The following is a 27,940-nucleotide window of genomic DNA, read 5'->3' on the forward strand; positions in this document are numbered from 1 at the left end:
TGTCATGGTAACATGGGGGGGGGGGCAGAAATGATGGCGAGATCAAAGCTGCAAATGCCTGGGATCAGCAGAGGAAGAGAAGAATAGAGAGAGAAAGACAGGACGGAGGAGGATGAGAAGGTGGATGAGGTATTAGAAGAGAAGCGGAGCCAAAGGATGATGGCAAGAGGCTGAAACTGAGGGCACAGTTGAGGCATAAGGAGGAAAAGGGAGGAAGTAGAGAAAACAAAGAAAAATGTGAACAGATGATGAAAGAGGAATTGAGAGAAAAGCAGATGGAATAAAGAGAGAAGGAAAGTGAGCAAAGAGTAAAGCAGTTTAGTTGCGGTGTCATGCAAGAGGAGACAGTGATTACAGCCCACAGAAAAGAGGAGAATGAAAAGGGGAGACATGAGAGGTGGCTTACAGAGAGGTGGTACAGAAGATGTGACAGGTAATGTCTAACAAATGAGTGAAGAGGATGAGTGGGCAAGGGGGAAGAAAGAAGAGGAAGGAGAGGGGTGTTTGTTAACTGGCTGTAGCTCAGGTGGCAGAGCAGGTCAGCCACTAATCAGAAGGTTGGTGGTTCGATCCCAGGCTGCCTCCTGGCTGCATGCCAAATATCCTTGGGCAAGATACTAACCCCATGTTTGGGGTTAGTATCTATACCAGTAGGCAAACATGGGGTTTGCCTACTGGTGGTCAGAGGGCCCGGTGGCGCCTGTGTCCGGCAGCCTCGCCTCTGTCAGTGCGCCCCAGGGCAGCTGTGGCTACAATGTAGCTTGCCATCACCAGTGTGTGAATGAATGGGTGAATGACTGAATGTAGTGTAAAGCGCTTCGGGGTCCTTAAGGACTAGAAAAGCGCTATACAAATGCAGGCCATTTACCATTTAACCTATACCTTCATTACACTCTGCAAACAAGGACTGGCTGGCTGCTCAGACATTTTCTCAATTCTGATGAAGTTTTGAAGGGAGGAAGCAGAGTTTGGGTTTATAGTCTAAAAGCTGCAGTCTGAAGGATTCAGCTCACTCTCACAGTGATATATTGAGAGGATCTACAATCACATAGCAACAGTCTATTTTAGGTACACTATGTTGATTTTCTGGTCTGGATATTTTATATATAGATAGCTACAAAACAAGAAATTTCTATTTCAGTGTCCCTTCTTCCCTTTGTAGTTGAAGCCTTTTTAATTAGAGACTGTAGACTTTGTTTTGTTTTTATTTCAAATACTCGATAGGATCGATAGAACTGGGTTTTTTTTTTATTTGTTCCATAGATTTTATTTTGTAATCATCTATAAATCCTGACTAACCAGAGCCAGGATTGTTGATTTGATTTAGCGGGAAGAAAAAAAACATGTGTTCATGACATTTTCTTCTATTTTTTAAGGATGAATAACTGTATTTCTCTGACCCCTATTTTGTTTATTTAATGTTGTTATTATAGGCAACAGTAAATAATTATAATATAATGGCACCAAAACTGAAGACTCCAATCTTTATAAAGTAGGATTATTATAGTATTAAACTGTATTAACACTATGAATAGACACCGATATATTCTACAAGTAAACTGTGGCAACTCAAAAGCTGGATACAAGATGTTCCTGTTCAGAGGCATCATCTTTTTGAATAAATTGAATACTGCATGTACTGCAGGATATGCAGGGTGGTTAGTGTAAAAAGGCTCTGACCTCTAGTGGTGTTCTCATGGTGAACTATATCTGGGACTATATAATGCATTGAAAAACACTTGGGTCAAGGTTAGGGAAAGAATATTGCATTTGGTTTCATATTAATAAACAGCATAAACAGTGTATCATATCACTGTGGACTAAATGTGTAGCCTTTAATTACCTTAATTAAATGCTGTGACTGTTTGAGTATAGCAATAACAAATTTAATTAGGTTCATACTGTATTGCTTGTATGCTTTTAGAAAATATTTAGTGTCACAGTATCAGCAGTATGTCACCAAATATTGGTAACATTTCATTAATATGTTGAAAACCCCAATGTTTCCTTCAAAATGCATTTACAAATGAGTGCTATATGACCATAATTCCTTAGAGACAACCTTGTAAAAAATTATTGTGTCATTGCTCATTGCTATGGTGATCAGCTTCCTAGAAAGGCATACAAACAGAAATGGATGTAGGTGATGGAATTATATTGCTATATTCATAAACTGCATCATAAGTCTGGTGACAGAAAAACAAGACAAAACATGTCAAATAACAGACTAAACATCAAACATGAATGATAAGAAACTTTATCAATTTACATAGCAAACACACACAGAACAGAAAACATCAAAAATGTGACCTGCAGGACATCCCTCCTATACCCTGACATAAAGTTGAGTGCGTTATCTTTTAACAAGAAGCACTCAGAGAGCTCCACCATAGCAGTTCACTGTCTCAACAGTATTGACTTTTAAAAGAATAATATTGTATTTGGACATAGTCATTTTGATTTCTTTGTTCTTTTTTAAAAATAATTTAGGTACTTTGTAGTCAAAACAAGCGCAATGTGCAGACTTTTTATTTGCCCCACTGAAATCAATTTCAATATTAATGACATAATTTTGAAAAAAGGAAACAGTTTTAAATAGCTCTATATAGCATAAAAGATTTTGTTAATTTTCCATAATAAATCATAAAGCTGACATTAAGGACCTTGGTGGTAAGCATAGTTATAATAGATTGTAAACATGACCCCAATCTACACCTCTACAAAGTTTTATCAGAATTAATTAACAAACTTTTCAAGATATCGGGATGATACGCATGCATGTAAATGCTACAAAGAAAAACATAACCTCTTCAGTGGAAGTAATCAATCATAGGTAGAGAAAACCATTATTCACGATTGTCCATCCTTTTCACATTTCAGTGACATTATCCTTCCTTCATTTTTTCACACATTTGTATATGCAGTGTATATGCCTTTACACAAACACATAAACAGATAGAAAAATCATTAAAATAAAGAGCATACTATTTTTGACTGTCTCTACTTATTATTTGTCAGAGGCACAAACAAAAATTATCTACCAGTTGTATGCACATCTTTGGAAAATTGCAGGCAAAGAAGACACCCACACATCTGCCTACATAATGTGAACACACACTGAATATTATATTGGCTAAACAGACAAAAAAGAAAAGAAAAAGATTTGAAGAGTAGGAGATACAAGGAAACAGAACAGACAAACTTCATTCAGTTTATTTATTTTTAATAAATAATAAATAAATAAGTAAATAATTTATTCCCTATTTATATTTACAGTAGGTTATACTTTTTCAGGTAACTAAAAGTGATAGTTGCGTGTCGTAGAAAGATCATGTAATAAACAAATAAATGACAAAATATCCTCCTGATGGCCTCTCGCACTCGGAAATGGACGGTACGTGCAGTTCTCCACTTTTTTGATCTGGCAATCACCAACTCGTGGCTTCGGTATAGGAGTGACTTGCAGTTTCGGGGGAAGAAACCACTGAAGCTCCTTGACTTCAAGTTGCTCCTCGGTGAAGAGTGATTACTCAGGCTCAAGGAGGAAGTGCAAATGACAGTGTAGATGACTATACTCCCCCATGTCAAAAGTGGAAACCTCAGCCAAATGAAGCTCTGAGACACTATGGTGCCATCCATAGAGATGGTGGATGAAACACATGCATCAAGATATCGCAGATCCAACTGCAAGAGCAAAACATACGTGATGTGCACAAAGTGCAAGGTATTCCTCTGTGTTTCCAAGAAGGGGAATTGCTTTTTCAAGTATCACTCCAAATAAACACAACAGAATTAATCAAAAGTGATGCTGGTCTGTGGATGTTAACCTTGTTCTTAGGTTTACCTCTTTTTTGGGGTGAAGCAACTGTTTGCCATCAAAGTTCCGTTTTACATGTTTGGCCTTCCAATGTCCTCTGCAGTGATATCTAAAAAATAAAAACTTTTTTTTCTGAAAAAATTGTTTCAGTCTTCTGATTACCTTACAAACATTGGGGGATTTAAAACATTTTTTGATTGGACAACATTTTTTTTCCTGGTAGCCAGGAGGATAAATAAAGAATAAAAATCTGTGGTCTCTACAATGAGTCTACAATGTTATGGCATCTAAACTCCAGTCAGTGCTTTTAATCCCCAAATAACCAGATTTGACCAGATTTTTTGGTACTATTCCAGATAGCCCAAACATACCCATTGATATTTTAATGTCTTTCATGCCTTGTATGTTCCAATATTTATTTTTCTTGATATATTCTGTAATCCGCTCGATGCTGTTTGCTGATCATGTAGGAGAATACAAATCACATTTAAGTTTGTTTCTGGAGTAGTTTGTGAAATACTGCTGAAACAGGCATAAGCACAGACCCCATTTTACATTATACCATTTCCGTTACCACAGGTAAGATTTTGACCCCAATCTGCAAAAACAGAAGTTTCGAGTAATTTCTTGAAGAAGTTGCAAATTTTCAACTTATTTTCACAATTGTAAGTTGCATTTAGCAAAAAGGACATTAGCATTAATTTAGAGGTTTTTTTTTTTCATGTTACAAATTATTAGATTACATAATGTCATTACAGAAGACAATATATTTTAGAACTTTCTTAACAGCACAAGAGTACAATTCCAAATACATCTAAATCACTTAAATATTGTAGAATAAGAGCTTTATGACAATGTTGAACTCTGGATAAAGTGTGGCATTGCTTATGCTAAAATAAAGGCAATTATAAAACAGAGCGCCCACTGTTGTTGAAGTGGTCACTGCCTGCATTTTAAAACTGACCTCACAGCTGGTTACAACAAAATAAGAAACATTTTAATAAAATATTTGTAAAAGTTTATCATCTTGTTCACATCTGCCCGCAGCATCTCTCTCATCCACGATTCATTCGCTGGTCTTCAATCCTTAGCTCTGAAATTCAGGCCTGAAACCCATCTTATTCTGCTGCTCCAGGTTTCATTGTTTAATTGCTCAGATTACTTCTCCATATTCTGGATTCACTCATTGTAATCAGCTCTGCCACAGCTTAATCCGCTAGCAGCTACATAAATAATAGCAGCAGGCTAATGTGGCTATTGCATAACTGCTAATAGTTACATGGCTAATGTACACCGTGTGCACCTGCCAGGTTAACATTAATGTAAACACTTTAATACTTCCGTGTTGTTGAAACAGGAGCTTTACTGACCTCTTTAAATTCCTCCTAAATTATTGTTCAGCCTTATGAACATCAATTACTTTCAGTGAGAAGCTAGGTGCCTGCCTGCCTGCAGCAGAGCTGTGTGAAGTTATGCGTTGGCACTCCAACATGGCACTGTGTATATTGATACTGAGTATCATAATTCAATATAAATCTTAGTACATATTAACATTTAACTATCATTTTTAATATATAAAGAATATCATCATAAATTGCTTGTCTGTCAGATTCTAACAGATAGGTATTTCAGTTACAGACTGTAAAAAAAAAGGACATAACTACCGTGCACGTATCGGTGGTTTTCAAAGTCCCATTTTGAAGCCTCAAAATAAGTGTTCCCGCCATTGACATCTTGGTTGAAAAAACCTGGATGACGAGGAAAGGTGGGTTTGACCGTGAAAATAACAAGGGTTTACCAAACAGACTCAATGTTTTGTTCAGTATAACTAAAAACAAGTGACTCAGGCCAGGAAATCAGCAGGAAGAATCAAGGGAGATCAAGTCAGAACGCTGTTTTCATATAGGCTTCTATAGGACCAGATGTTATCTTGCAACCTACAGCAATCTGGTGTCTTCCACATAAAATGCAAATTTTTTGCCATTTGTTTTTAGATATTGCCTTTATTTTTTTTACCCTAAAGCTGTTTTATATTGTCTGTGATATCAGTATACAGTAAACCCCCTTATGTCTAACTAATAACATTAAGCAGTTAGCCAAATAACCAATTCAACAATCTCCATATCTAAGTTCCCCCCAATACTTCAAAGAATTGGTTTAAATTTGCACAAAAGTGTTAGTGCAACATAGATAACTGGTAACAGCAATGAATGTGTTTACGTAAGAAAAACATACTGCATAAAGGCATAAAAACAAATCCAATATTTCTTGGTTCTTAGTAAAGTCTCTTCTGTTTGTGTGTGTTCAGCAGAGTTATTAATCACAGCACTGCTGCATAGCTAGTGCACTTTATCACCTCTCAGCAGACTTGGAGTGCAGATGTGCAAACAGCAAGATACTGTAACAACACACTTGTTCAATTAATTGGACCATACTGAAAAAAAAATGTTTCACACATCAGCTAAATAGGCACTATGGCTTTACCTTTTCTTTTCAAAGATGCAAAGGTAAAGTAAATGTAATTTTATCTTTAAATAGTGACTCAGTGCAGTGAGATCAAACCTCTAATCTTTGAGAACTCAAGAACAGTTTGACCACTGAACAAGACACACAAGCTGAAACGTCAAGACTGGGCCAAGAAATATCTCAAGACTGATTTTTCTAAGGTTTTATGGACTGATGAAATGAGAGTGAGTCTTGATGGGCCAGATGGATGGGATGGGGGCTGGATTGGTAAAGGGCAGAGAGCTCCAGTCCGACTCAGACGCCAGCAAGGTGGAGGTGGAGTACTGGTTTGGGCTGGTATCATCAAAGATGAGCTTGTGGGGCCTTTTCGGGTTGAGGATGGAGTCAAGCTCAACTCCCAGTCCTACTGCCAGTTTCTGAAAGACACCTTCTTCAAGCAGTGGTACAGGAAGAAGTCTGCATCCTTCAAGAAAAACATGATTTTCATGCAGGACAATGCTCCATCACACGCGTCCAAGTACTCCACAGCGTGGCTGGCAAGAAAGGGTATAAAAGAAGAAAAACTAATGACATGGCCACCTTGTTCACCTGATCTGAACCCCATTGAGAACCTGTGGTCCATCATCAAATGTGAGATTTACAAGGAGGGAAAACAGTACACCTCTCTGAACAGTGTCTGGGAGGCTGTGGTTGCTGCTGCACGCAATGTTGATGGTGAACAGATCAAAACACTGACAGAATCCATGGATGGCAGGCTTTTGAGTGTCCTTGCAAAGAAAGGTGGCTATATTGGTCGCTGATTTGTTTTTGTTTTGCTTTTGAATGTCAGAAATGTATATTTGTGAATGTGGAGATGTTATATTGGTTTCACTGGTGAAAATAAATAATTGAAATGGGTATATATTTGTTTTTTGTTAAGTTGCCTAATAATTATGCACAGTAATAGTCACCTGCACACACAGATATCCCCCTAAAATAGCTAAAACTAAAAACAAACTACAAACTACTTCCAAAAACATTCAGCTTTGATATTAATGAGTTTTTTGGGTTCATTGAGAACATGGTTGTTGTTCAATAATAAATTTATTCCTCAAAAATACAACTTGCCTAATAATTCTGCACTCCCTGTATAATTGAGTTTGGGGTTACTCTGTTAATTCTCTCAAAGAAGCATAGAGCAGGGAAAACGCTCAATCAAGTCCACAGCATGTTTTATGCAACAGAATTAAAAAAAAAAAAAATGTATTGATTTTTGCAGGTTTAAAAATGTCCTCCTACAAGCAACCAAATGCTGGATAATTCTGACAGTTAAACTGTGTAAGCAGCGTTCTGGCAGCTAAACACTGAGGGTTCCTGTTCTATACTTAACATAAAAATCAAAAACGTTTGCAGCTTGTGAATTTTCAAAATCAAATACCCGGTGGATGGAAATTTTGGTTGAAAGTGTAAATAAAACAGCATGCTTTTGAAGTCCAAATGCCGGCAAGACAGTAAGAAATATGTTTTTAAAAAATGTGTTAATAGGTGTTTTTTCCACCTCCTAACATCTGTTAATGACCACAGAAAAAAATATTGAAAAGTGTGAAACTTCAGTAATAGTAATAAAACACCATAAAAATGTGTAACAATATGTTGTCACACATTTTACATTTTTAAAGTATGTTGTGTTGTTATGGGTTATTGTGTGTATGTATGTTTGTCGCACAACTGTTCAGAGAGGGAGCTCTTTTTTTCCTTTCTCTCAGTCATCTGGTACCACTGTACGTTCCATTTCATACCCAGCAAACACACACACACAAACCATTGTGTGAGGTCTGCATAAAGCATCGGGGGATGAATGCTGCAGCAGGATTAACTTTGCTCTGCTCTCATTAGCTTAATCTTCTACATGAAACACTCACACATACACATGCAGCATCTTCATAGTGTAAGCAGCATCCTGGATGTATTTTTGTGTGTCTATTTCCAGAGGCGCACAAAAACACACGCATATTTCCATGTGTTTGAGCCACACAATAGAAAGATGGGAAGATGGGATCATTATTCATATACAAACTCAAGTATATTGGGTGATAGTTTTCTTTACCATATTTTTAGGTTATCCAGTGTTGCTGCTCAGAACTGGCTTTGCTGTGCAGTACAGGCCACCTTGACTTTTTCAGCTAATGTGCATTTATTTCTGCTAGGAGCTATATCATAACTCTTATATGTGATAGTTTACATCATCTCTATTTGTTGCAGCTTTTCTTTCTCAACTGCTTCCTTTTTAGTTTTGGCAGAAATGCAAATCAGTGCTAATCTCAGAGCACGAATTCACAGAAACCCATGCTAATCTCAGAGAGGCGTGTGTTGTCTGTTCCTAGGCACACACATAATGCATGCAGAAAAGATGTATGTTTCCACACACCTTGTCTACACGTTTTACCTATGACTTTATATTGTATGTGTATGTGTGCAGTCACCATTGTAATTGCGTAGCTGTCATTATCTTTGTTTTGGGTTTGGGTATCTGTGTCTTGTATCATGCACATCTTTGTACTTTATTTGGGCTGTCAGATTTTTGGGGGGGTGTTCATCTGTGGTTATGTACATGCAAGTATGCTCTATAATTGGGAATTTATGTGTAATTGAGTGTGTGTGTGTGTGTGTGTGTGTGTGTGTGTGTGTGTGTGTGTGTGTGTGTGTGTGTGTGTGTGTGTGTGTGTTGAAAGTAGGTCACATCTTCAAATCTTAACACTAGCTCCACATTAGTGTTGCATATTTGGAATCTTAAAGCAGTTGAACAGCCAATAGGGAACAGTGATGAAATAAGCCCAACATGAACCTTCACTCAAATATCACAGCCGCAATGAAATTGAATTTGGAGCATACAGAGAATAAAGTTCACTGACTCATGTGAACAGAAAAAAATGTGAAGGAAAAAGTTTGCACCCACTATTTTTGTCCCTCAATAGTATACAAACATTAAATGCACATTCTTGCTTTTCCAGATGATGCTTTTCCGGAGGTGCAAGCATCTGCCATTACTCATTTAAAGTAAAAAGCATGACTTTAAAATTGTTGCAAGTCATAGTTTAATCCTGCTGAGAAGTTTAATGTTGATGCTGTGTCATGCTCGCTTACTGACATATCCCTGTCTTCGCATTAAGGATTTCTCCCTAAGCCAAAGCTGGAGGCTCGTATATTAAGTGCAAAACAGTAATGGAGACACAAGAATGGGCTTTAACCCTAAATGTACCAGAACTCAGAATTACAAAAACAAATGTGTAGCACTGGCAAAAAGGCATAGTTGTGTTTATTCATTTAACTTGATTAATGAAATGATAACTATCCATTTCAACCATCTGGTGATTCCATACAATAGATTATGCACAGGGTTAAAAATGAATTGCATTTGAGTATTAATAGTGCATCTCGCCCTATGGTAGTTGGGATATATTCCATCCTGCCCTGTGTGGACAGTGTGAATGGATGGATAGTTTGGCAGGTGTCTGGGTTGGTAATATGGCAATAAGGGAATTCCAAAGCTTTCAAGGTTTTTAAGCTTTGTCCCTAGCTGAAAGAGTGAACTAGAAAGGAAATAAAAAATGATATCTGTTTCTGTCTTTCACACCCTCCAATGGTGTGTATCAAAAACAATATAGTAGCACATCCCACCTACTTGTTAGCCTAGTTGGCTGTGATTACATAAGGAGGTACTCTGCACATAAATATGTTAAACTTTACTGGTGACTGTGAGCAAAAACATTGATGATGGAGCGGATCATGACATTTCAACCAAAATTATAAAAAATGAGATTATATGGAATGAAAATAGCTCAACTTTGCATATGCAAAATAGTGACGCAAACTATTCTACATCATGGACTTCATACCTTGAATTGGAAAGCAGAGGAAATGGATGGATGAACTTGATATAGGAAAAGCATGCTCCTTGTGAATGTCTGGGCTCTTCAGCGTACAAACGTCATGAGAATCTGGAAGGGGAAAATGCCTACTGTATGAGAAACTCTCTGTGGCAGAGGTGAGTTATTATTAAATGTTGTTTTCCATATTTTGGTGGTTTGAGGCAATTCCTGCCTTACACTTTTCAAAACATGTTTTTCCTAAGCTGCTGGGACATCAGGTGTTTCAACTTTAGTCTAAAGGTCCAACACAAAAAATTCTAGAGCATTTTTTTGGGGTTGTTTGGTTTTTTTAACTATGATTTTCTACTGAACGTTCTGACTGGAAATAGTGGTTTGTATCTCCCCAACTTTCACACACTGTCTAGTTACTCTTCTGGTTACAAATGTGTCACAAATGTGTGGCTTTGGTTACATTTATGATGAACAGACACATTTGGACAGCACTGTTAAATGGAATTTGAAAGTTCTAATTAACCTTCCAACATGCAGGGCAGCTAGTTGTTACATAATTTTAGGATGCTACAATCTTCAGGACTCCTAAAAACAAATAAAAGATGTAAATGTGCTAAGAATTTCTGTAAAAAAAACACAGAACAACAAAACTGCTCACATCATACAGGCAGAAAAAAACAAAACAAAGACAAATACAGAAGGAAAAACCTTGCACAAACTCATATGTGTGCTATACTAGTACACAAATATTTAGACAAAGTGACAAAGAGACAGATATACTTGCAAGCAGATATTAGCTATAAAAGATGTAATTAAATATGCAAAATTATATAAAAACAACAGCAAGATAGATAAATGGATAGTATTGAGAAAATTCCCTCAAGTCATTTAAATCAAATGTCTTCCTTCATCTTCTTGTAGACAGAAAATTGATTTCTTTCTCTTTGTCCTCCATTATCTTCCTCTCCTTCAATCAATTGTTTCCTCCTGTTGCTTCTGTGCATCTCATCTGTCATCTAAATGCCAGACATTTCTTCACCTCCTTCTTTCTCCCACTTGTCCCTCCTCCTCATTGTCTCGTTATGAATGTTCTCCTTTTTCTTTCTAAGACTTACTTTTCTCAGTCTCTCCTTTTCCTTTTTGTCTCTTTTCCCTTATAGTTTCCCAGTTTTCCATTTGAGTAATTTACCTGACATCATTTTTCCTGTCATTTTATCTAATCTAGCCAAATGACATATGTCATGTTGAAATGCTTCTGTGCTTCTTCATCCCTTTTTTCCAAAGGTTTCTCCCCTCTAAATATTTTTACCCATTTTTTTCTTCCTTTCCCGCCTACACCTAAGTGTTTTCTCCTCTATTCTCCAAACATGTCTTAGCTGTTTAAGGATCTGATGCAACAGAAAGCAACAGCACCCACTGCTGCTTCAATCCTACAATGCAACAACAAACCATACTCCCTTGACATCTAATGTCATGCAAAGAGGAAGGCAGCTGCTGCGCTGTTCCCTCAGTGGTACGTGCATAATAACGATTGCATAATATCTGATTTAACTATCCTGATGAGTCTGAACATGTTTTTCTCCGAGCATAAATCTGCATAAAACGAGTTCACCTGGGAAGCTGCAGTCATTTTTTTCTAATGTCCAGCTAAATATGAAAAATTGGCTAAATAATTCTAACATATTTGACTCTAATAGTATCAAATGATTTAAACTGACATTTAAAATTTTTAACTTAAAATTATGTTTTTTGGTTTTTTTGTTTGAGTTAGTGAAAGATGGCATACTTTATCAGTATTCTGATGCTAGTTTAATTTGAAACGATTGTTTAAAATATGCTTAAGGTTTACAGGTTAAATGATCAAAGTTTGTATTCTAAAACACACAGTGTTTCAGGTATGAAAAAGCACAACTTCATCTGTACAGAGAAAAACACAAAAGAATGCAAGACTATTAGCACTTGGAGAAGAATGCAAAGTACCACATCACAGCCTATCTTAAACTAAACTACTAGCTTAAAAGTCAAAAGAGAAATACAGTGGACAAACCACTCTTTTTACACCATTAGCATTGGTAGTGTGACATGTTACTCTCATGACTGAAAGGAAATGTTTTCTGATGCTGTAGATTCAAACAACTAACAGGGCTATACTGAAATGTACAACTTTGTAATCGAGCTGTCAGTAACTGTGCTTTTAAAAAAAGTAATATTCACAAAGTGGCAGCACGGTTAGCACTGTTGCCGCACAGCAAGAAGGTCCTGAGTTCAATCCCACCATTAGGCCGGGGTCTTTCTGTGTGGAGTTTGCATGTTCTCTCCGTGTTTGCGTGGGTTCTCTCCAGGTACTCCGGCTTCCTACCACCGTCCAAAGACATGCAGCTTGTGGGGATAGGTTAATTTATTAATCCAAATTGCCCATAGGTGTGAATGTGAGCGCAAATGGTTGTCTGTCTCTGTGTGTTTGCCCTGTGACAGACTGGCGACCTGTCAAGGGTCTACCCCGCCTCTCACCCTATGACAGCTGGGATAGGCTCCAGCACCCCCCCCGCGACCCTGAAAAGGAGAAGCGAATGGCTGGATGAATATACACAAAGTACTGTAGCCCAAAAAACTATTTGCCAAAAAAGATCCCTCCATCTACTTGTCCATTATTTTTCCAGCTGGCTCCTGTTGACACTAGAAGAGAGGAGGGTCGATATAGACTTCCAAAAGGGAAGAATGTGGTATAGAATGAAGCCTTTTCTTAAAATATCAACTGATCTCATCTAATGAAATGATAAATACAAAAAAAAATGTTTCTGCAACTGTTTCTGTGGCAGCGGGGTTGCTGTAAGCTTCGGAATATTGAAATGAAACCAAGTGAAATCAACAGCTGTCTGGAATCATCAAGTGGGAAATCAAACACAAATCATCACCGTTTTGTGTCATCACTTTAAGCTCTTGAGCTGTATAACATAGATTTCTGTATCTGTAAAATAGATGTGAGTTCATGTACAGTATGCGGTATTGTTATGAACATGGGAACTGAACTCCTTAGTAGATAAAAGCACACTTGTCATACAAAAAGTTGTATTTAATATGAGATAGACAGGAATGTTTGATTTGTCATATCGCTGTACTGTGCTGTTTATTAAAGTGGCACAGTATTACACAGTTAAAGTTTGACCATTTTTTATAGCTGAAAATTGAATGAAAATCAACCTTAACTCAACCTCTACACCCATGAACAACATTTACTGTAACAATGTGTCTTTTCTACTGAAAGGAATGAAATCAAATCAGATCACGGATGTGAAAGAGAGACTCCCAGTGGACGCCCAGTCTGTAACAGCAGGCTTCCACATAAAAGGAACCGCCACAGGGTAATTCCCCTGTTTGATGGTACACTTTGTGAGCTAGCCAACCAACAGTGGGAAAATAAATACATGCGACAATCTGTGCTATTTCTACCACCTTCTTTGCATTCAGATCATTAGTAATTTTCTTTTTTGCATTTCTGCCCCTTCAACTAATTTTCAAACGTAGAAATTATCCTTTATTGTTCTGACCACTTTCTTCTCATCTATTTCACACTTACTGCTCTTTTTTCTTATATTTTTGTCATTTCTAAACAAAATATCTAGTTTACATCTTGTGGACAAACAGTAGCAAAATTAATTCAATCTTATGTCACTGTTCTTTGATTTTCTCTTAGTATATTGCATGAGTTGGAAATTCTGAAAAATCCCAAAGAAGTAGTCAGTTGATGCTCAGAGATAAAACCGTAACCCAAACGTCAGGTGGTAATTAAACTTCAATAATATTTTTAAATCATTTAAAATTAACAAACCAATAAACCAGCATATGGTTCATCTAAAAAGAAGCAAATTTGATTGAGACACGTTAGAGCACATTTCTTGTTAACACCCCTTGTTACGGATATTAAACCCTCTTGTTAAGGTTTTTGTTCCTCGTCAGGCGACTATCGGTTTTCAAAGAACTGCTGACCATGAAAATTCCTACAGATATTTGCATTTTGGAGCACCTCTGGCCTATTCCTTTGATCACTTTACATTTTTCCATCATTCAGCACACTGACTTGTGTGCTGTCACACATCGACTCTTCCCTTAGACTTATATTAATCATTGTTAGGGAATGATCAGCAGTATTCAAATAGTAAGTCTCTACTTATTTTACTACAAAGGAACAGCTAACTAGTGAAACCTAAATCCACTTATCCTATGAGGTTGTGCATGTTCTCCACATAGAAAGGCCCCAGCCTGATGGGGGAGCTTAACTCAGGACCTTCTTGCTGTGAGGCAACTAGTGATGGGTCGTTCGCGAACGAAATGGCTCTTAGAGCCGACTCTTTGAAGTGAACGACGCGAGCCGGCTCCTTATTGGGAGCCGTGAGGTTTTTTTTTTCTTTCTCTCACCCTCTCTCTCGCCCTTTTTTCCGCTAAACTCCGCACATGCGGCCTGTACTTTGCGCTGGGCAGAGGGGGGAGGGGCGTTAGTTACACTCGCAGTAGCACAGGAACAGAGCCAGAGAGAAAAAGAGCGAGGGACAACAACGTCACACATGGTAGTCAGTGTTGGGACTAACGCGTTATTAAGTAACGCGTTACAGTAACTACGTTATTATTGTGGTAACGAGCACGGTAACTAGTTATTATGCCAAAACCGGGAACGCGTTACTCGTTACTGGGATTTAGATAGGCTCGTTATTCGTTACTTCGTGTGGTGGCATCGCGGAGCTTCCACAGATTCAATAACATTAGCAAGTGGTGGAAGCCAGCAGGTGGATGAAGGAAAAGGGAGGCCGCCTGAGTGTCAGGTGAACTGAACTTCAGGTAAGAAGTTATAACCTGTAGTCCATCTGGGTCAGATATGAACCAAGTTTAGTTAGAGTTTATTTTCGTTATGCTGACTTTTTCGTACTGCGTGCTAGCTAGCATGACGGAGTTTCTATACAGCTGGGTGGGTGCTATGTTACTGATGTTGAACTTTATTTTGTTCATAAGGTTAATTATTAGAGTTGCCAACCGTCCCGTAAAAAACGGAATCGTCTCGTATTCAGAGAAAATATTGCGCGTTTCGTATTGAGGTGAAAAGGAACACAGCCGGGACGATTTTTTTGTCCCAGTCCAGCTCTGTATGCAGCTCATCTGCAGTCTGGTGTTACCTACATCTTCCTATTCAGAAGGCAGAATTTCCGAGTTCTGAGTACAATCGAAAGCACCATGACTGCAGTTTTTGTGTTGGATGTAAAAAGCAGGCTAGGATAGAATCAGGTGTGGGATTTCTCTCGTGGAAATGTGCACATTATTTTTTTCTTTCTATTGGTAGGTGGCACAGTGCACTTGTGGCAAGTAAGCAAGCTAGAAGACTGGTAATCTTGCTGGGTATCCAGTTACGGAAGCAACACATTAACAAGAGAATTCTGAGTAAAACCAAAGTTACTTTCCCTAGTAACTAGTTACTCTGAAAGTAACGAGTAACTTGAAGTAACTGAGTTACTTTTGATAGAAGTAACTAGTAATGTAACTAAGTTACTAATTTAAAGTAACTTACCCAACACTGGTGGTAGTAACAGGTAAATGAACTTTTTTTTTTTAATTATTTGAATAAATATGAGTGCTTGTCTATAAATATACAAACAATACACACATGCTTTCAATTGTGTAATTTAAGTGATCTGGGTAGCTCTGTTTTGGAAGTTCAGTTAACGCTAGAAATGTGTTTTGGAGTTTGTACGTGCTTTTTGGAGTTTGTATATGCTTTAGAGTTTGTACGTGTTTTGTCTCTAGGGGCCATATATAAACATATATAAATAAAACCACTTTTTTTATATTGGTAATTCCTTTTCTGCATAATTTTATATTATTGTTAATGATAAATTAATTAAAGCAACAAAACAACCTGAAGAGCCGGTTCGGAGCCGAAAGAGCCGGCTCTTTTTAGTGAGCCGAGCCGAAAGAGCCGGATCTCTAAAAAGAGCCGGAAATCCCATCACTAGAGGCAACAGTGCTAAATGCCACTGTGCTGCCCCTTCATAGACATCCTTCTAAAATAAAAAAATGTTATTTCAAAAAAAGTCAGGACCTGTCTGATGATTTTATCAGTGAATATCAAATGCTTGCTGTTCAGATTTGATTGAGGGCTAATGTGGTTGAGGGCACTAATGGTGCATTTTATTTATGGAAATGATAAGAAACGAATGGAAACTGGGACAAAAAAAAAAATCAGATTCTATAATTACATGATAGGAAGAACCACCATAACCTCTTTAAACAGCTGGGGTTTATTTAAACAAGACTCACAGTGTCTAAAGAATGAGTTAAAACACTCTATGGTCGCTTTACCCAAATTTGTAGTGTAATATTTAGTGCGGTTCTTGAAATGTCTAACATACGTTATAAATTCAGACTTCTCATTATAAATTCCTTGTGCAGTGCTTGCTCATATTCCTCACCTTGATCACTGAGTGGCAGTTAGAGTTTACTTGCATCTTCCAGTCACATAATATGCAGCACTCTTTAGAGCACTTTTCTCAATCCTTGCAAAAAATGTCACAACAGAATATATTACTCATGAGCAGTGTCCCTAACTTTCAGCCCTATGTATGAGACATTAAACATTGATTACAATGCTGACAAAACAGATACTTATATTTAGTAGTTTACTGAGACATTACTAATATTATTGTTATCGTTATTATTATTATTGTTGTTGTTGTCATTGTTGTTGTTGGGTTTTTTTTAGCATTACCATATATAAATGGATATCAACCTATATATAGTACCTATACTACCTCATAAACAAGATTATGAATTAGTATAAAAGAGATGACATATTAAAAGAATTTCTTTTTTTTTTCTTTTTTCAGTAAAAGGTAAGACTTTTCTAAACTGCATGGTTTCAGTTTTTTTGTCATTCCACTACTTTTTAGGGATTCCTGCATTGATTTTTAGCTCATAAAAAATCAAAATGTTCCAGCTTGACACTAAGCTTTAAAAATTATATACCCACTTGGAAAAGCACCTTGTGCATTCTCTTCTTTCAGTTCTTACATAGGTTGCATGTAAAGATCATGAATTTGTGAATCTAACAGGCAATGATAAGTTTGCTAACTTATTTATCAAGACTGACACTGAGAGCAAGGCTTAACTTTCACAAACGCTGCGAAAAACCTCAAAATGTTGCAACTTTTACAACAAAAAAATAAATAGATGCTAAAAAAAAAATAAAATAAAATAAAATAATAAATTATGGATTCCAATCCATTCGAGGAAGTTAAAAGTAAATCAGACAGCACAAGTTTCTTGTCAATGACAGTATGTGCAGATGTGAAAGCTCTAACAGAACACATGATGTTCCTCATGCTCCAAATAACATCAAGCAGAAAGACAGTTAGAAAGAGAGGGGGATTTTTTTTTCCTCCTCGCAGCAATGGCAGAAAACTCTTGAATGCTGTTCTTCCCCCGCGGTAGATCAAAGTTGGAACAGAAAAGAGACAGTTCCCTTTTCTTCTGCTATGCTGCTGATCTCTCTCTGACTCTGTACATTTGGATGGCTTCCTGTGCTTGTGTTGTGTGTTGTGCATTAACACTATGCAAGTCAATGTCAGTTACATAGTTGTAAGTGAATCTAGCTGTCATGTTTTTAATAGTCAGCTAAATTTAAAGGTGGACAGGGTGGCATGTACTGTAGGCCTTGGCTCTAAAAACTTGTGGGCATGTGTGTGTAACTGTAGCTTATATGTACTTCTGGAAGAGGAAGATAGAGATTGAACTGGATGGTTTAGGAGGATATAATAAGATACTGCTGATGCAGAATTTCATTCTACCTCGCCCCTTTGTCCTCTAAACAACTTGCTCTCCTTCAGGTTTAAAGTGAAATATTTATACTTCTGTAGTGCACAATTCCATAGCAGCACTGTGTCTAAATGCTGTCTGTGCACTGCTTGGCATATTAAGAACCTTAATCTAATGACAACCTAAAACGTCATTTTGAAATAGCATTACAACCTTATTTTTGACATGTAAGCAAATACATAAATAGATATTTAGAATGGTATTTATGCTTTATGTTCATGTCAAAATCCTCCAGTTCCTTAAATGATTTGTCTTGTCCAATCTTTTCAGTTGTCATGAAGCTCAAACCTAGGATGGAGAATTCACGACTAACAGGTTGTGAACAAGCCCAGATACAGTGAGGATAGGAATTTAACATGAAAAGATCTACAAAAAGTTTAAGATCACTTACTAAAAGGATGTTATAGAAATACACTAGAAGTAGCTAAACAGCACCAGGATGACTGACAAACAGGCAAGGTACTAATTCCAATATCAAATAGCACTTTAAACTAATAGCAGAGGAACTGTGTTAAATGCTGGTTTCATTTCAGGTTGTTTTTTTTTTCATGTACAATGTTGTTCCTTTCACATTTTAAATCATCCAACATTTTTCCTGTAAATTACTTTTTACATAGATTGTCATTACCAGAGGGTGCAGGTCCTCTTGTGGTCTGGCTAGAAATAATGTACATTCTGAAATTATAAGATAATGGAATATAGGATTTTAGTGTTTAATTTTATGATATTTTCAGTGGATAACTGGTCTACATGGGAATCAGGCCACTTTAGCCCCAAGGTCTGTTTCTTTAGTACCCTACAATGGAAATCAATACAGACTGTATCTTTGGTTGAAATCTTCCCTTTATTTAATAATATTATTATTAATTCCTGCACAGAGATTACATTAAACTGACCTCTCCAGTCTGACGCTTCAAACAGAAAGCAAACAGGCATTTCTTTTCTTCAAATCAGATGAGAACTGTTTTTTTGTTGTTTTTTTGTTTTTTAAGAAATGGGAGTACAGATCTTCAATCTACCTAATAAAATTTCAGTAGTAAAATGTTATGAATGCCCAAAATGTGGTATTAAAACAGTTAGGTTTAATCACAGGCATTAGACCCAGTCCTGAATGTTTCCAGATGGGTATTCCATCTGGGCACAGGTCATTGGTTAGTGATGCTTGGAATGTTTTTCCCAATTCTGTCATGGGTGTCTACCAGCCAATCAGCCTCCCGACCCAGAGAATTCAGAGTGGAAGCAAATTACCAATTTTGTTTTCAGAGTGTGCTGAGTCAACTGGCTGCATTTATATATATGTATAAAAAAAGCACCTCTTTTGTCCCCTATTTCTCTTTTCTTGTGAGCTGCCCTGTTCGGATCAGCCTTCTCAAGTAACTATCCTGGCAAGTGGCCTTTTCTGTAGTCAGCTAGAAGTTATGGAGAGGGTTTAAAAGAAGCAGAAACAACATTCACTGGCATTATATAGAGTCATTTTGGAATTCCAATGCTACTTTAATTTCTTGAAGATGAGAATTATATGCATTACTAGGTAATAGTAGGTAATGCAGTTACACTGAATATTGGGATTTTTGGCAAACCTAAATAACTATAGGTCTACTCCCAGAACGTCCACAAAAACTGGGCCAACATATTTCATTCATTTGGAATATAATAGATGCGAATCAGACTTTAAATAGGAAAAATACTTAAACTGTGACTAGTTAACTCTAACAACTCAAAAAGAACCAATTTCAGGCCATTTCCTATGTTAATTTTCCAGAAAGGGATGCTTTTAGGAACACCACATATAACTGAAGCTAACTGATAGTGGCCTAATTACATTATTTTAACATATTCATACACAAACATAGATTAAAAATAGTACATTAATTATGTTATCATTATTACATTATCACATAATGTTCATTTTTTCTTTTGGTTGCTCCATTTAGAGGTCAGCACACTGAATCACCTGCATCCATCTTGCCCCATCATAGTCACACCGCTCCTCGGTATAACCTTCTTCACTACACCCACTCAAAACATCTTTAACTTTGTCTCCAAACCATGCAAACTATACTAATTTCTAATCTTGTCCTTCCAGTCACTCCCAGTGAAAAACTCAGCATCTTCCACCGTGCCACTTCCAGTTCTGCCTCCTTTTTTAACCAGCACCACTATTTCCAAGCCATACATAAGCAGGTCTTACTTTTATCTTGAAATCGCAATGTTCATACTTTTCATAAAACACATGGTTTCATAATCAGTTTTAAAATTAAAGCAAAACAAAGCAGCAGAAAGAAGCGGAAAAAATTACACATGGATATCCAGTCAGTGATATAAGGTTAGAAAGATCTGGGGGAAGAGAGAGGAAGGAATTAAATATCCACCCACACACGGCTGTAGTATCAGTGACTGAAACAGAAAGAGAGATTGAGGGCAAAGTATATGAAACAGGAAACAAGTGATGAGAGAAAACCAAAGGAATGAGAAAAAGGAGTGCTGAGGGTAGAGAGATGGGAGAGAAAAAAGAAAATAGAGATTTAACACCTAAGTTTAGCTGCTAAATGTATCTTGTGAGTTCAGCCAAAGACATGGCAGTCACAATATCTGATATCATGGGTGGAATAACGCAGGGATTCTTTTATTTAAAATATTGCTTCCAGTAGTATATATTTATGGCTGGCAGCGAATAAATAAAAGAAAAAGGGAAAGAAAAAAGAAAGAAACTAAGAAAGAGATGACACACACACATTATCAAAATAAACCCACCAAAAAAAACAAAGTTAAAAACACATTCTAAGACCGTCAGCAATTATAGTATAAATTGCTCCAAAGTACACGTCCAATAGGCTGCCACATTATTCCTAAACTCACACATTCCTAAACTGTGCATACTCCATTCCTTAAACATGGAAACAACATCCAACAGGACACCCCACTCTCAGCTTATTCTTCCTGGTTAGCCAGCTGGGCAACTTAGATTGAGCAAAAAGAAAACTAACCAAGACTGCAAGTGTCTTCCTTCTATAAACTGGTCCAAAAACAAAGATATCAAAAGAAAAAAAAAACTCTCCAAACTTACCACACAGAAACTGAAGTTCTAAAACAGTCTTCTGTCTGGAACATTACAACCTGGATCTGGATAAGTTCTAGAAAACAGAAAATGGACCAAAAAGCCAACCAAAACAGTGCTTGCTCATAGGGACTCGGTTAATTGTTGGGCTTTTCTCTGTATTCCTTACAATATAAAATGTATTTAGGTGACTGCTGTTGTGATTTGGTGCTATCTCTGTAACCAGAGATAGATAAATAAAACTGAATTGAATTAATGTTATTATTCCTTCCTCTGTTTCTAGTGCTCAGTGTTTTCATGTTTGCATCGCTCAGTCTTGTCTTTTTGTTAGTGCCTTTGTTCGTCTTTGTTCCCCTGTCTCTGTCAACTTGTTAACTGCTCTTTGGTGATTGTCTGTTATTTCTTATTTTACCTTTGCTAGTCTACTCATCTGTATTGCTCTGGTTCCTTCACATGATTTGTGATTCTGTGCACTGCCCTCATTATAGTCTTGTCTTTTCCTTTGTCTAAGTGTCTGTTTTGCTTGTTATTGCTACCATGTGTTCCATTTTTTGTGGTAATTTTGGATTCTTTTGTTTGTTTGATTGTTTGTTTTCAGGCAATAAAAACTCTTTTTTTCAATTCAATTTGGGTAGAGTATTTAATAGAATTGTATTAACATGTTTTAAAATACTAGAAACCAACATTTGCACATAAGACAATTTAAATCATTTAGTATATCACGTAAAAAAAATGACAGCATTATGTCTATAATTTTAAATTTTAAAGTTTAAATAAGATGACATGTCCCAATAATTCCAGCAGCTATTAGTCACATCAGATAACAGGTTGATGTTAAATTATTTATTTTTCGGGGATAACCATTTTGGATGCACCTTTTTAATCACGGTCACATCACTTGGTAAGCACTCTCACGTTAAGCTGTGCTGTTTTCTCTCTGGTGAGATGATATGATAACACTGCTATCAGTCTTGCTGTACACTGTAAAATGTAATATTGTGTTTAATTAAAAATATTAAATAGGCTGAACTCAATTTTTAACAATTTGTTATTAGAACTCGATTTAAATAAGTTACCAGTACTTTTTATGAAAAAATGCTGATAAACTCAATTTATTTGAGTTGTCTTAACTTAGAAAAACTAAGTAAGCTGGAAGTTTTGCTTCTCAGGGCGGAAGGATGAAAGATGTGTTTTGAAAATGCCACGTGACTACCGTCCTCCTCCCTCTCGGATCAGTCCGCATGTTCATGGTGCATTTGTTATGGAATATGTTGAGCAAACCTGGAGAAGCCTCAGCTCAAGAGATTATTGCCATTGCTGTGGATCTTTACCTGATACACTGACTTGGTGAGTAAATGTTTACTCTTATTCAAACTGATTTTGTGGCTTCTCTTAGTTTAGCACCAGGTTTATAATCTTGCTAGCTAGTTAGTGTTAGCCTAGCGTTGCTGCTGCCATTGGGCTCATGTTACTTAAAAATTAACACCACAGCCTTAAAAACCTTACATAAAACTATGTCTGTGAAATTTTCTGTTGATTGTTTGAAATAAAAAAGTGAGATAAGAGCCCAGACAAAATTCTTCGGGAGGTGCAGCCGTTAGGGGTGGGGTGTGGGGGTTATTTTCAATCCATAGCCATAACTAACTAACTATATATATATCATGTTTAACCTGAGTAGCAAAAGAGTGCAGGGGGGTTGAAAACAATCCGGTTGTTCAGTCTGACGTCACTAGCCGTGTCTGGACCTAAACTCCGCTGCAGGTCCATATATCAAACGATCACTATGGCATTACTGAGAGTTGAAAAACTGTCTAAAGTATTTCATCTTTAATAAAATGATCAGCGTTCTGCTCTACCAGGTGTAACAATTGAGTTTAACATCCAGGCATCCATGAAAATGGAATTTATGACATTTAACGGAGTTAGAAGTTATCAGGAAGTTAGCTCGCTAGCTTCTATCTAAATACAATATAGCATGTCCTGACTGCGGGGTTTTGGAAACAAATTAAAACGTACCGCTCTGCTATCACTTCCAACATAAATGAAGACAGAAAGCTAAACAGCAGTGACGTTTGTAGAGTTACTGAAGTTTGGCTAGCTGGTATATAATGATGTGCTACCTGACCGCTAGCGACACAGCTATGTTAGCATAATATAAACAAGCTAACTTTTTTCCCACTCGATAAAAGTTAACGTGAGTGTTCTCGGTGGTCAGGAACAAATGTAATCGCATGGCAGGATGCTGTAAAAGGACCAAACTTCAGCCAGGAGAACAACTGAGATAATCCATCCACAATACGAGGTTAGTCATTCATATACTGCTGCATGGGCTGGGCTGTAGCTACATCCTAAGGTTTTAAAAACTGAGCTTAAATAAATGATTAGCGGTAATAAAAGCCGAGGGAGGTCAACAGTGATCACTGACTGTTTTAGGAGCTTTTTGAGATTAAATAGAAGAAAATACATAACATTAAACATGTTAACAACACAAAAGCCATATTAAACGCAGACTACTTTAGGCCTGGAAGTAGGATTCGTCACGTCATCACTTAACAATCGGATAAGCCGGGAGTTAGCTGTGCTCCTGGACTCTATCGAGCCTTGACCTCCCGGTCAGCTATCGCGCTGGTGGATAACAGAGCTCTCCGAAAACGTGGAAGCACTTTTGCAAATATGTGATATTTTGATAAATTAAGTAGATATTTGAGCATTACACAGCTACATTCTCGCCTGAAAATATCTTAAAAGGTTATTTTGTGACCCAGAAAGGGTAATCTGGGGAAAAGGAGGATCGCATTTGTTAGCCGGTTGTCGGAGCCTGTGCGTACTTGTAAGCGTGGCAATGGCGGAGGAGCGCGGCTAAAAAACTTATTACTTTTTCTGGGTCACAAAATAAACTTTTAAGATATTTTCAGGCCAGAATGTAGCTGTGTAAAGTTCAAATATCTGCTCGATTTATCAAGACATCACATATTTGAAAAGATGCTCCGACGTTTTCGGAGACGTCCATTTTTTTTCATGCTTTGTGGCAGCTTTTGAACATCTGTGGCATCTATTAATGTCAAATCTAGCCTTTATTTAACAACATAAGCAATCTCTATTTTACAATAATTGCACAGCCATTAAGGATAAAATCAGTTTCTGAAAAATGTTCTGTTTTTTCTCCCTCTGCTTGCTTCTTACTGTCTTTGAGGCTCGGGACCAGCACTCCTGTTGTTGGAAAGAAAGACATCAACTCAGTGGTAAGTATTTTGGTTTTCCAATATATTAGCAACTGTCAGTGGCATTTATATTAATCAGGCTGAACTTTAATCATACTTTAGATCAGCCTGTTTTACTTATTGTTTTATTTGTGCTTTGGTTTGGGGAAGTTGTTTCTTTACTGATCTTTTCCTGTCTTCTGTTATTAGACTTGAGATATGACTGCACTATGCTGTTGCTGTTGACTCCAGTTAATTCTACAAGACACGCTGTGTAAGTAAACAAACAACAACAGTTTGGTCTGCATTTCTTGAAAGATTACATCCCCCAAACTTAGTTTAGAGGGTCTACACTGTATATAGTCAAGTCTGCAAGTTTTCTAACAGCAAAATTTGTTTTGTGCCCAAATCATTTTGCACATCATTAGAATGAAAGTTATTGGCCATGTTTGCATAGCCGTTTTTAAAATGATGCTTTCATGACATTATTGTGTGTTGGGTGGTGGTCAGGGCTATCCAGACTGACAATTGGGACATTGAATGTCACCTCTCCGGTGGGAGGGAGCCTGAGATTGTGTAAATTGGAGTCTGTTTTATACCAAATGCAGAAAAAAATGTTTTAAGAAAGCAATTAAGTTCATGTTCCAAAAAATATGATTGTTTGCTTGCAGGACAACAGGAGAGATGAGTCCTCCGTCACAGATGGTGTGGTCAGTGAAGATGGTCGCCTGCAGGTTCAAGCTCATTGCATCTCCAACCCACATCCACTGCCACTGTACTTAAGGGAGGTTAAAGACTTTCTTCTGCACTTACATTTGAATCACCTCGATCCATGACAGTCATTCAGGCAGTAATGCCTGGACTGGAAACAAGCCATCCTTAAAATATTACAACATTCCAGCTCATGTGTTGGAATGCAAAACAAATGTGTTGTTTAAATCAGAGACTGCACTTGTGACAGAACAATAAATATTTTATTTTGATTATATAAGTAAGTACAAAACAAACTTGTGGTAGGCCTAAACTTATTTTCAGAATAATTACATCTGAGACTTTGTTTCGTTGTAAGATTCTAACAGTGATGGCAATATAATTGTTTGTTGTTCAGCAGAACAGTGTCCAGTATGTTGGCTGTTATACTTTGTTGTGTTTGAAAATAAAAGTTGGGCTCATTTTAACATCATTACAAAAAGTGTTGTTAATTATTTTTAATCATATTCAGGTTACCACAAATTGTTTTTTCATTTAGTTGAACTTGAAATGTTTGTCAGTAGGTAAACAATTAAAATTGTACAGTCAGAAATATCAAGTTATCCTTAATACTGCAGACCTGCAATGTGTAAGTTGTCCTAACAGTCATCTTAAGTAAGCTTTACTTAGTTTTTTTGAGGCAACGAGTTTCCTCAATTTTTTTGAGTTCTGGGAACTAACAAGGCTGTACAGTGTACTCAAAATGAGTAAGTTGCCCTAACTTGGTCATCTTACGTAAACTTGATCCAATTTTCTTGAGTTCTGGGAACAAATGAGCTTGTACAGAGTACTCAAAATAAATAAGTTGTCCTAATTTAGTCATTTTTAGCTAAGCTTTACTCAATTTTTTTGAGGCAACGAGTTTCCTCAATTTTTTTTGAGTTCTGGGAACTAATTAGATTTTACAGTGTAGCCAAAGAGATAAGTAAGATGGTATGATGAGCCTTGTTGATCCCTTAGGCAAAAGTGGGTCACTTCAGCTGCAAATATAGCCCCTCAAAATAAATGCAATGACATGTTTAAGAATGCTGCACCCTGGATTCTTTTTAATGATAATTTGCATTGATTTTTAGAGATTTTTTTTTCACTTCCACACTGTAAATCCAACTTAAAAAACTTACTGATTATAGCACTAACAATGTAGACAAGCCATTTTAGGTCTCTGGTGGCGAGTGCCAATTCTTGGTGAGTCTTCTGATGTAGACAGCAATATCAGAATAGCAGATAATCGATATCCAGTTGAAGACTTATTGTTATGGCTGTTAGGATGTTTAGAAATGAAGGTAACAGTAAAAAAGTTAACAAAAATCTTGACTGATGTCAGACAATAAGTGGCTGAATTTGTCAATAATTAATTAAATAGGGAAATAGGGGGGAAAAAAGTAACTTTCTGGCACAACTTCACCTACTTGCACGGTGCATGGAGAAGAGCATATGTCTGAAAAAAAAAAACACATTTTCCCAGGGCTATATGGAGTCCTGCAAGAGCGGGAGAGGGTGTAGGATCACATTTAGTAACAATAACCTGAAGCAATAAGTTGCTGTACAACTTTATTAGTCTCTGTTGAGGAGAAATTTTACCTCAGTTTACTGAGGATTGAGGACATACATTTATGTAGCTCTTAAGGTCTGCTACAGCCTTTCAATTGGGTTGAGATCTGGTCCAGATCTGGGACTGATTTGCTTTTAAGCCAATCAGTTGTAGATTTGCTGTGTACTTTAGATCCTGTTGCCTTGCTGAACATGTTACCAGTTTCAGCCAAGCTTTAGATGCCAGACATATGGGCTCAGATTTGAATCATTGTTATACAGAGGAGTCCATGCTCAGGTCAATGACTCCAAAGTCTAAATGACTGTAAAACAAGTTCAATTCCTCACCCCCACATCACAGTGCTCGACAATTAGCATGAAATATTGATGCTGATGTGCTGTGATTGGTTTTTTTAAACGTGGCACTGTGCACTATTGCCAGAGATCTCCACATCTATCCAAAGGACATTGTTCTAGATGTCTTATGGTTTGTTCAGAAGCCACTTTACAAACATAAGCCATTATATGCTGTCTTTTTAGTGAGAGGAGACTTTCTTTTGGCAGCCCTTCCAAATAAGCCATGCATGTTTTAGTCCTATTAGTCTAATTTTATTGTCATGAACTCTTATCATGCTAACTGAAGCCTTTGGAATCTGACTTTGGGTTTTTTGCAGTTTCTCTGAGCATTGCATGGTCTGACCTAGTGGTAAATATGCCTCAACCTCCATTTCTTTGAAGTTTGTCATTGTTCACCTGAATTCTGAGGAAGCAATACAAAGAAGCAAACAGCACAAACTTCTGCTTTTATAGACATTGTTGAATTGGCTAATGATCAGTTAATCCAGTGTATTTGACTAGCAGCACTTTTCTGCTACTTACCCTCAGTAAGGGTAAGGGAAAGAGTAAGAGTGCAGTTAGTTTTTACAGGACTACATAGAGTCCTATGAAAACTTTCTTTTCACATGTCTGTTATTTCATTAACAAATACCAAAGCTAGCATAATAATTACAACAGAAATTACAATAGTAGCACCATAGAAAAATCAATACATTTCAAAAATATATTTTAGTCCAGCTATTTTAGTTTTGTTTATATCAAACAGGTCCTTAAACTGACTGTGAAAGAAATGAGTTCTAAAAGAAATAAAATATGAACAAAGTCATATCAGTCATTTATTTTTAACACCAAAAATGCCCCATGTAAGCACTGATAAAACAACATAGAAACATTATAATTCCTTACTGTTGGTTTAAAAAGAGATTTCTGTACTATGTAAAAAATAATTAGGATGTTTAAATATAGACTCCTACAAAAGCCAAATCACATTTTACACATACTTAAAACAGCTCTAGCTTTTTTTTTTAAAGTTCTACTTTATAATAAAATGTCATTAGCTGTTGAC

At 36.9% G+C, this 27,940-nt stretch overlaps 1 protein-coding gene and 1 long non-coding RNA gene across 4 annotated transcripts in view; one reads left to right on the plus strand and one right to left on the minus strand.

Moving 5' to 3' along the window:
• The window catches only part of LOC146387443 (glutamate receptor-interacting protein 2-like), a 261,545-nt gene that overhangs the window by 133,128 nt on the left and 100,477 nt on the right, over window positions 1-27,940 (minus strand). The window lies entirely within an intron of this gene.
• Window positions 24,046-25,952, plus strand: LOC146387444 (uncharacterized). The gene is made up of 3 exons (XR_014800278.1): window positions 24,046-24,300; window positions 24,469-24,532; window positions 24,930-25,952. It is a non-coding gene; the product is annotated as an uncharacterized LOC146387444 (long non-coding RNA).

The sequence above is a fragment of the Perissodus microlepis genome, chromosome 5 (genome assembly GCF_051167445.1).
Source record: "Perissodus microlepis isolate ML-2025 ecotype Zambia chromosome 5, ASM5116744v1, whole genome shotgun sequence".
NCBI classification, from domain to species: domain Eukaryota; kingdom Metazoa; phylum Chordata; class Actinopteri; order Cichliformes; family Cichlidae; genus Perissodus; species Perissodus microlepis.